General features: G+C 26.7%; 1 long non-coding RNA gene across 1 annotated transcript; it reads left to right on the top strand.

The window, feature by feature from the left end:
* The first annotated feature begins 1,134 nt into the window (after nt 1-1,134).
* LOC149058611 (uncharacterized) lies at nt 1,135-4,458 on the top strand. Its single transcript, XR_016190349.1, has 3 exons — nt 1,135-1,343; nt 1,460-1,653; nt 2,712-4,458. It is a non-coding gene; the product is annotated as an uncharacterized LOC149058611 (long non-coding RNA).
* The last annotated feature ends 7,533 nt before the right edge of the window (nt 4,459-11,991 follow it).

Genomic DNA, 11,991 nt, shown 5'->3' with positions numbered 1-11,991 from the left:
ACAAGGTTTAAAATCTATCCCACTAGACGTTTTATTCGACTATCTAATACTGAATATTAATAATTAGACAGGATGAACTGCCCGGAAAGCGATACCATCACATAATAACATTCCAGCAGCGGATAACTTTTACGCCGTACGCAAATACATGTATAAATAAGTTTTTTATTTTTAACAAAACAATATATAAAAATATTTTATTTTTTTTGGCGGGAGGGGGTGGGGTTGAGGCTTCGACGACAAGGGCCTAATCGATATTAGAAGGTAACATAAATTATTTTTTATATTATACATAATTATCTTCTACTAAATACTGACATGCGAATTTCTTAAAAATGATAATTAAAATGGCTTATCAAATGAAATTATGACTGTGTCGATATTTTTATATCGGAGGTCGGGTATCTCAGTGTTTCATTAGAACCTTTCACTAAATTATTAATAGTTTTCACTGAGAAATATAAAATAATATAAGAAACAATAATTTAAAAAAACTAATTTTATTTTTTTTTTTTAACTAAAAAATATGCCTATTATAGTAATTATACTTTTTTAAGTTTTAGTTTTGATGTATGAAATTCAGCGAAAAATATTCTATTACAGTTAGAAAACGAAATCAGCTATGTACACAAATTGTTTGTACAATAATAATAAACATGTGAAAGATGTTATAGGCATTCAAAACATATTATGTATAATTTTTGATATACGTGGCCTAGTGGCTAGTACAGTAGGTTGAATTACGTTCTGTTAAAAGAAAATGAAATAAAGCGTTGTTTTATCGTTATTTCTAAAAACTATTTACTTATATCAAATATTTTTTATTAAAATTTCATGGTATACGGTATTATCACGCATTAGTAGATAAACGATAATAAATGCTGGTAAACTGTTTCTGAAAACTGTTTCTGAAAACATGTGGTTGTTGGTTAATTGTTAATGTTAGTTTCCTACGTAGACATAAATGCGTTTAATGTTAAATATTTAATGTTTAATGTAACTATGTTATGTCTATTGTTTCCTATTGTCAAAATATATGGAATATCAATTATTATTAATTAATTAATTACTATTCTTTGAATGTATAAATTATACAGTATAATCAAATAATACGTTTTAAGTGAATACTAAACTATGTGTATGATTTAAAATATGAATTTAAAGTTAAAGCCAATTATTCCAATGCATACCTATTAAATTTTTTGATTGTGTTTTAATGTTGTATTTTGGTTAACAAATTTGAATTTAATTAAAAATATTCTTTCATTCAATCACCAATATTATTATGTATATGGGAATCAGATTTCATACTTCGGCGACAACTTTATTTGTATGATTCATTGGTAATGAACTTACTGAAATTAATATTTTAGAACTTATTTTTTTTTATCAAATGATTTATACCAACATATTTTCGACAAATAATAACCATGATTCAAATATTTTAATTTTATTTCAGTGGCAATTCGTAGGATTGGTGTAATTAATCAAAAATATCAGTGAACTATATGACTAGACAACTCAATTTGGCCAGCCATTAATGCAAATTTACATTGCTTGCTACTGGTATCTGATATGAAATAAAATAATTAAATATATGTACATATTTCTATATTATATTATAATCTTTCAACAAATTAAACAATCAATTATGTAAGTATGAATTTTTTTTATAAAATAAATAATTTTATGTTTATCATAATTTTTGTTTATTTTTTAGAAAATTAATTTTGTTTTCTTTCAAATTTCAATTGCAATTAGTAGTATTAATTTTTAATTCAAATATCTATAACAAGGTTGGATGAACAAATACAATTTGTTATTTTGGTTAGTCTCAGCAGGCACGTAGCCAGGATTTTATTTTGAGGGGGGGGGGGGGGGGGTGTCGAAATAAATTGTTAGTACAATTTTTATACTTAATTGATATATAAAACCTTTTTTTTTTTATTAGCTAACAAATGAAAATCAAGTACAAGTTACAATACAATACAAAATACAATCTATTACCTATTATTTAAAATTTTCCACTGATGTAGTGATGTCTATAATATTAATTTTCTGTTTTTTTGAGCCATTACATCCAGCACTTCGTCTGTAGAGATAGACACTTCCCAATGTACTGACAGAAGAGCAAGTCCCGTTAAACGCTCATTTCCAGTTTTGTTACGAAGCAATGTTTTTAAGCGTTTTAGTGTTGAAAATGAGCGTTCAACTGCTGTTGCTGAAACTGGTAGTGTTGCAAAGATTTTCAATAAGAAATGTGTGTTTGGGTAAAACTTTGCATCACATATTCACATGCATTCAAAATATCCATCATTTCAGTGGGTTTTTTTTCTACATTTACCCATTATTCGATACCCATAATTCGACCCATAGATAATAACATTTGACCGTTCTATAGTGGTTTATTTTTGTAATACAACACAATAATTTTTTTTTGAATAACACGTATTTTATTTTAATTTTAATTAAAATGATAATTTATTTTTTTTTATTTATTAAAAATTTACGGGCTGAGCCCTAATGATTTTATGTGCCGGTGCACAAAAATTTCGGGGGGGGGGGGTCCAGACCCCATGGACCTCCCCCCCTGGATACGTGCCTGAGTCTCAGCATAGTACATCTCACCTGATAACTTAATAAGTATGAATAAATAATTTTTTTTTATACAATAAATTATTTCTATAAATAATTTAATATTTTTATTTTAGTTGCATTCAGATAAATAAAAACAGCGCAGCATCAAGACCAACTACTTCTATATTTGTAAAATTTGTTGTTTGTCACATTAATAGTTAATTGTATATGTTTAAATAATTAGGTTAAGTTATTGATAAACTATTTTCCATAATTAGGGCTATGAAGTTTAATAACCTAAATTGGCAAATTGAAAATTTTTTTAATATGATAGTATCATTTTTATGTAATATTAAAAGATTTTTATATCATAAAATATTAATTAAAAATTATCATAATTTTAAAAATAAATGTAAAAATGAATAATTTTTAAACAACCATAGCCTTAGAAATATGTTGTAATCCCGGTTGTAATCTAGAGCAGCGATTCTCATCCTGTGGTACGCGGAAAGCTCTTAGCTGGTACGCGAAGAAAATTTACCTTTATATAAAATTAATTAATTAATAAAATTCTATACATATAATATAAACGTATACATTATTAATAAGTAAAAAAGTGGTCAGATGGAACGTAAAAATTTTCAAATTGTGTATGTGGTACGTGACTATAAAAAGTTTGAGAACCGCTGATCTAGAGTAGATAATGTAAAGTATGTTCAATGGTCATTTAATTTTTATTAATTTATCTAGGGTAGTGGACATGTTAAGTGTTAATATTTTTTAGTAGTTATGACCTTACCCAAATCCTGCAAAAATTTGCGCTACGGAAATTTGTTCATACTCTAGTAAAATTATTGATAACTAATGTGTTTATTGCCTTTGATAATTTAGTATTGAGTTAATGTCCATTATTTGGTCTATTCACACACAAGATAGTTTTGATATAAATGCAAATTATACATTAAACAAAAAATATATCCCAGAATACCTATATTTATAAAAGTATAAATTCCGGGTAGGCACTATGACAATGAGCTCTGGGGCTATAGCCTCGGGGCATGGCATCAGAATCTATTTCCAACATTTATAGTATTATTTTATTTTCACATTTTATCTTTCTCCATTGAGTTAACATCTCATAGAGTTACTTTTAAATATATTAACTTAGTGTTAGATATAATAGTTAAATATTTTATTTCATTAAAATATGGATAAGATGGATGAATTTCCAAGTTAACAATTTTTAAAAGTTCTTAAAAAAACTGTATCTGATGTGTATGAATCAGAATTTTATAAAATGGGCTACCTATTTATTTTTATTTACAATCAAAGAGACAAATATTGATTATGATTTTTTAGATGTAAGAGAGGTTGGATTATTTGTTGAAAATGTAAGTTATTATATAGCTGGTTTAGTGAGTAGAGCAATTGAAAATAAAATTAACTGTGAAAACTGTAAGAAAATGTTGTACATACATACATCTGATTGTAATTCAAATAGAAGTCGGAAGTTGCTTAGTCAAAAGGACCGTGGAGGATTGTATAAGCCCAATGATACTATTATAAAAATATGCTTGAAAACGGAGAGTTTTTAGAAGCTATTATAATGTTAAAAATAACAAACTGTCAGTTTTTTTTTGTACTCAAGTTAAAATGAATTTATATCAATACAAAATAAGTTTCCAATCAAGTGGCTGTGATGATAATCATTCTATTGTTGATACACATAAAGATTAGTTGACTAAGTTAGTTATTCAGAAATATTTAGACATAAGGATGTTCCATGAATTTAGAAAACGAAATGACCAGACCAAAATAAGATTAAAGTATACCAAACTGATACTTTTCAAAAACCAATGACTGGCTATGAGGCATTAAACAGTGAACATATTATATTTTGTGATATTATGATAAAATAAATAAAGAATAATACCTATTTCGTTTTTATTATAAAATTGTACTTTAATTCAGAATAATTAGGTTTAATAATTTTTTAGTTTAAAATAATGATAAATATTTATTATAAAAAAAAAAAAATGGCCTCGCTTCGTTATCAATCTTGGAACACCGATAAGAATCGGACGGCCTATCAATTTTGTGGCGGCGCTGCCGTCACATGAATTCTCCCAGACGACGTGAACACTGTAAGGCGTTGGTCACTCCCTTCCAAACCGTCGATCAGTGTCGCCCGGCGGCTATGGTTTACTTCTCCCATTCGTCTTCTCGCCACTACGCGTCTGGGGGCTGGTACAGATTTCCCGATTTTGATAACAGCGGATTCGCGATTGAAAGCTAATATAGGTAGCGCCCTAGTCGATACTAATGATAAGGCTAACGGGGAACATGGTCGCCCAACGGCCGAGGCCCATGCTGTTTAGACAGTGTTTCTAGTTTACTTTCCACTTTTTTTTCTTACTGTTTTTTTTATAATATAAATTATATTATACAGCATACCTATCTATAGTGTCCAGTGTCCAATATTATAAATTATAATATTAATTATATTTAAGTTTTACATCTAAATATATTTTATTAAAATCTTTAATTCAGTAATTGAAATAACAGACATTATGCAATACATTGGCGATTTTAAAAGACCTTTTATAGAAGGTTCTCAGATTGTAAAATGCAATCATATTTTAGAAATGGGTGTAAAATGTAGAAATGATGCATATATTCATATTTTAGGATTATGTCTGCAAACAAGTGATCTAAATGGAAAACCTCATGAAATAAGTAAATTTTTTTCAGAAAATTTGTGTCTGTAATATTACTAAAAAGTCACTAAACTGTATTAAATTACATGCATTTTACATGTTGGTAAAATATAAATCTAATAATTTAGTGGTTCTTACAAAGTTAATAGTTACTATTTACTATTTTAAATGTTTTTTCTTTTACCTAGCTTGAAGTTATTGTTTCAAATACTAAGGATATTTTGTCCACAAAATGCTCATGTAAAGCGGGAACAGGAAAATGCAAACATGTTGTGGGATTAATGTTAAAATTGCAAAAGTATGTACTAGACTTTAGAAACCCATAAAAGATTCATTATTTATTTTCATATTATTTTTTTAAATACCTATGTATTTAATTTTAAAATAGGACCCCTGAAAATGAATTGGAGCTATGGAGCTGTACTGGTCTTCCTCAACAATGGGGGGAAAATAGTTCTGCTTCTAAAAATATGTATAAAGCAGTTCCGTTAGAAGAGTTCTGTCATGTTCAACCTATGAAGTCTAGATACAGCCAAACCCTACCAGATACCTGATGATTTAAAAGATGACATTATACAAGAGTTATTATTAGGTAAAAATAATTTCTAGTGTCGTAAAGTATTTGAGTAAAAACTGCTGAAGAACAAGGATTAACCAAATTAAAGAAATATAATATTTAAAATATGTATAATATTAGTAGCAGTGGCGCCTAAGTTATTAAAATGTGGTTGGGCAATTAAAAAAATTGGCTCGACGTAAGCATGGACTTCGGTGCCACTGACTAGTTGTGTCTCCGATCAATTAATTTCACATTTTTTATTACATTTCTATATATAACATTTGGTAAAAGTGTTTAAAATAGTTAAAACATAAGAATCTACAAAAATATATGTATATTTCATAAGGATTTCCTGATTCAGAATTTGCTATTCATACATTTGGGCGACATGAAATACCAGAAATTCAAAATGAAAAAAAATTATCCATTTCAGAACAACATCTATTAGATTATATTTTATTAACAAATAGTTCTGTACTATTTAATGATGAGGATGAGTACCTTATGTTGATTGATAGTAAATCACAAGATGAAATTGATTTTTTTTATACAAATGTCCATGTTGATAGAAAAAAAGTTGAACAAATGTGTTCTAACACATATCAACAAACTGGTTTTTTATTATAACCTAATTACTTAGAACCTTGTTTTAAAATGTTCAATCTTTAGCCATAAAAGTTCAACATTTAATACATTTTTAACTACAAAATAATTGACAACTAAAAAAAAAAAAAATGAAAACTGAAATATCCATAAAACAACTCATAACGAGTGAAAATGTTTTAAAAATTGTATGGTGTGTAGAAAATGAACATGTAAAGATTCAGTTAAATTTTCATGTATCTACAGTTATTCGTTTTTGAATTACACCAAAATAAATATAAATAATTGTATTAATTACCTACCTATTTGAACACTGTGGAACAGAACAAGCCTTATGGGTTTTATTAATTTGTATTTTTGGACTACTATTAAGGTAATAAGTATGATCATCCATCATACAAAATAATAATATAATTATAATATATTCATAAAATATTAAAATGAATTACAATAAATAAATAATAACGTATTAATTCGTACTTCGCGTGTGCGGACCACTATACATCTTCCCTGTTACAATAGTTCTGATGACTTCCACTAGGCAGCGCCTGTTCCGCTTTCAATCGCGAATATCATCAAAATCAAAATTCGGGAGATCAGTTTAGCCAACATTGGAAAAATAAAATTCCCGCATAAGATATTGCTTTTTTTTACCCGACCAATTTTGCCAACATAAAAATACTAAAATCCTTTTTATTCGCCTTTAAAATATCTAAAAACCTAACTACCGCTTATCAATTATAACTAATGGTTATCAATATACTAACTACAAATTACAAAATAAATGGTATAATAAGGCATATTAAATATTATAATTGCTTTAATTGTCTAAGTATATAAAATTTGTTAGATTTGTTTGTATACAAGGCATTGTATGCATTGATTATTATCACATGCTACATCACTTTCTTTAGCAGATGGTACTTTAAGGGATTTAATATCTGAAAAATATAGAGTTCTAATGGTCCAAGTGCTGAACAAATTGGAAATATCAAATGTATTCTCTCTTTTATATTTTTTACTGTTTCTACAATAAAAATATTTAATTATTTATTATATTATACAGTTTGCTAGAAAACATACTTAATATACAGCACTAAACACATTACCTTTCTTTTGCTACAATGATAATAAAATAATTAATTGATATAGTGAATTTCTTTTGTGTTTAATAAACCGAATAATCAAAATAATACATTAATTTAAAAAACAAATCCAAATTCTTGCAATATTCTTACACTATACTGTACTTAACTATAATAGTATAATAATGCATGGCACATTGGCACCAAACTTTTTTTTCAAGGGATTCTGAGCTGAGCAGATACATTTTATGCATTATTTTTTTCAAAAACAAAAGAGATTACTTAATTATATAATTTAATTTATTTTAACATATATCACACATTTAAATTTTATAACACTCTATAACAAATTTTTTAATTCTAAGTTCTCAATAGATAATATATGCATTGTAGGTACAATGTTTTAATAATGTTACCTATATGGCTAAAAGGCTGTTCTTTTTTATGTAAATAAGGAAATATTTAAATACAGACTTAAAATAACTACTTTAAAAATGATGTACAAATTAATTTATATTTAATTTTAGTTTTATAACATGATGATCCTTTATGATTGAATTATTGAACTAGGTACTTTTTACTTTTGTTTGATCAATATAAATTAAATTATTGTTTTTAGTAATTGCTTAATAAACTAACTAATAAATAAATGAAATACTTGTTAATTTTTAAAAATTAAAAAATATATTTTATAAGTATTTAAAAATAATAATTTATCTATTACAAAAATAACATGTGGGGCTATGTTATATTTTTTATATTTGGTTTATTTGGGTTGGACCATTTTTAGAGAGGGCTAAAGCCTTCCCTCGCCACCCCTTAGTACAGTGCTTGAGAATTATAGAATGTAATCATAAGCTATTGAAAATTAAGTTTGATTAAAATGAACATTAAGTTTATGAGTAATGAAACATATACCTCAACACACAAAAACATTTTAGAATAAACATTTATCATGTTAAATTAATTTTTACCATAATGTGTGATGAAAAGAACTTCTAATGCCAAATTCATGGGCGCAACTAGACCAATATTTTTTGGGGTGCACAAATAGTGAAAAGCTCACTGACCCATAGAGGCAAAGCCCCCACACCACCACACCATTCATCCCATTAGTTTTCATATTACATTTATAAAAAAAAAAATAACTGCTAATGTAAAATATTTACAATAACATACATACTTTGTTTTTATAGTGGTACCTAATACAATTTATAGGTTAACAAAATTAAATGATCAAAATGAGAACTAAATATTTTAACATGATTTTGCTTGAATGAAAATTATATTTATTTGAAATTTGTTCACTTTTCAAACTATTTGTTATATATCGCTCAATATTTAATATTTATGAATTGGTAAATCTTTGTTGTAGCCCTTGAAAGAATAGAGTGACACAAATCAAAATATAAAATATATCTTTCATAAGTATTCGAGTATTTATTCCAAACACTTTTCAAAAGTATTTTACACAAGACTACATGGATGTGTTAAACTGTGTAGCTATGTCTACAGTTATAATATTGTAGAAATGTAGACAATGTTTTTATTAGATGAATAAAATTGGTAGATATAATTATTTTTAATTTAATTCAAATAAAAATTTCATGATCTCCACGAATATATATTAACCATTATAATAAAATATATCCACACATTTCACCATGTCCTCAAAAAACTTCCAGTCGATCCTAGGTCCTGCCGATTTATTAATTTGAAAAAGTAAACATTTTTTTTATCAAACATTTGAATTTTTAAAAGGATTAGGTAGGTACTCCAAATAATTTAATATTTACTACGAGTTAATTAGTAAATGGTAACTTTTTTCCATTTAATAATAATAATTTTCACATTGCTTGTTTAATTGCGTGTATGTACTATGTAGTATTGTAGTTTATATAACACTGAAATAGATATAAAATTAAAAAAAGAGTAGGTCAACATTGCGGTGTAGAAAGTTTGTCCATCGTCCCTTCGGTCCTCGGACAGGATAGTGTAGTCTTACAGTATTCGATTTGAATGCAATGATTACATTCGATAAAAAAACGATTCTGAGCGGACGAATGAATATTTTATTTTATTTGATATTTAAATATTATTCGTTTCTATGGTGATAAATAAAGCGTTTTTTGCAAAGCAAAATTGAAATCCAGTTCTTTCGTAATTTTTCAGTGGTTTTTTACCGTTTAAATAAGAGAGAATCAAAAAATTACTTTCTTTAAGTACCACCTGGATCCAATTTGCTAAAAAAAAGATACTACCTATATAATATGTGGAAATCGAAGCACTACTTCTGGTAGACATTTTTCTAATAGGATAAAAAGAAAACATTATTGTAATACCAAAATTAAGTCAAAATGTTGAAAAGTTTTTAAGATATATAAACAAATGAGCGATATGTTAGTTTTGATAAAAAAAAGTTAATTGCCTATAATTTAAAAATAAAAAAGTTAGACCAACTATTTAAAGGGTATTTTTTCATCATTTTTGGTACACTTTCATATGGCGATGGCTAGTCACTTTACCCCTTTTTGGGAGTGCACATTTTAAACTTGGACAGGGGACTTGTGCACCCCCCTAGTTCAGCCAATGGCCAAATTATTCACATAAACTGAACACTCATCTCCAAAAAATTATAAATTAATATATTTTAGTAACTAACAAATATTTGTTTATTTATTTGATTTTACAAAAATTACATTATTAAGGTAATTATGTACCTGTTATATATAAACTATAGTTGTGAACGAATCAACGAAAGTAGGTACTTTTTCTATACTAAGTGACAAAAGCAATTCGAAGGACTTTATTCGTCAAAAAAAATTTAATGCTTTAATTTAGAATTGTTGTAACAGGTCAGCGAATTAGTTTAGAAATCGTTTAGAATCATTCTAGGTCATTCTAAACTACAGTAAAACCTCGTTAAGACGCTCCCGTGTAGTTTAAATATTCGATTATCTGCTGGAACTCAATATTTTTGCGATTCTTTCGTAAACCATTGAGGCATTCAATATATAAAAAAATTGTACTCTGACTAAGTTGTTAAACCTCAAAAAATTTGCAACAATTTTTGGAAAAAGTTTTTTCACTGAATTAAATAGATTATAAATGTGAATTTTTCAAAAAAAAAAATTGGCGTGAAATTTTGATTTGCCAATTTTTCTATCTTAGGATCAATTTTCAAATTTTTCAAAAACATGAATTTGATCCCGAGGCGAGGTTGCGTTGATCCTTGGAGATTTAAAGACAATGCGACCAATATCGAACGATTTAGGTTATATATTATGAATTTGAAAAAAGCGGGTAAGTGGATGTCGCTCTGCTGTACATTAGGGAGTGGGGTGGACCTCTGACTAGGGTAGGTTAAATTTGAATGCAATGATAGGTATCATTGTATACGAAAAACGATTCTGAACGGAGATGATTTGTCAATCTAGGATATATTATATTTAAATATTGTCATATATTCTATTTTGAAACAAATATTTTAGGACGCATTTTGCATAAGGCATGGTTAATCAATTTTTCCAAAAACATTGCACGTAGTTATCATAATTCATAATACCTTATATTATCATACATATACATATAACTTTGTATTCTTTCAACTAATTGTGTATTTATTTGAATGAATAAAGTTAAATAGTTTTTCTCATAATCTGGAGCATATTTTAAAATTCAATAAAGGTGGTGAAATGAATAGGGTTAAATAATTTATAAACTTTTTGCCTTTTCAAGTTATAACTAATTATTGTAAATTGCATTAATAATAATATGTATTAAATATAATGATATCATTCAAGACGTTTTAAAGATCATAAATGTTGTAAAGAAGATACATTAATCAAACATTAGCTCTCTTTTCAAAAGCAAGGATGTGTTCAAGAAAAAGAACATAAACAATTAATAATTATAACAGAACAGTTAGTAGCTAAACAAGTTATTGGATTATTAATCCAAGAGTTAGAACGTTTAGTAAAATATAATTTTATATAATAATAATAAAGATAATGTAAAATGTGAATCTTATTTAAACTTCAGCTAATTTGAAGAAATAATTTTTAAAAATATATTTACAAATAAATTATAAATACTGGAAAGGTTGATACAGTTTAATACATTTTAAACGGCTATCTCCCAATATGCAGTCTACCACAAAAATATGCGGTCTACCGTAATAATATTAAAGTAATAAAGTACAATATAAGTATAATTTAAAGTATAAAAAAATGTTATTTATTAAGGATCTACAAAATTATCTACCGTAATAATATAAAAGTATTTTAAAGTATAAAAAAAAAATTAATTTATTAAGGATCCACAAAATTATCCACAAAGCATAATTTCATATCTCAAAGGAAAGCATCAAAAATATTATCTGTTTTATTTAATCCTCGCCACCAATACTTGGCTAAGTACCTATCTAAGAGGTCTTCATTAGTACCACACA

The sequence above is a fragment of the Diuraphis noxia genome, unplaced genomic scaffold (genome assembly GCF_037042655.1).
Source record: "Diuraphis noxia isolate RWA-SAM2 unplaced genomic scaffold, SU_Dnox_SAM2 contig0002, whole genome shotgun sequence".
Taxonomy (NCBI): Eukaryota; Metazoa; Arthropoda; class Insecta; order Hemiptera; family Aphididae; genus Diuraphis; species Diuraphis noxia.
This window is presented reverse-complemented; position numbering and strand designations above follow the sequence as displayed.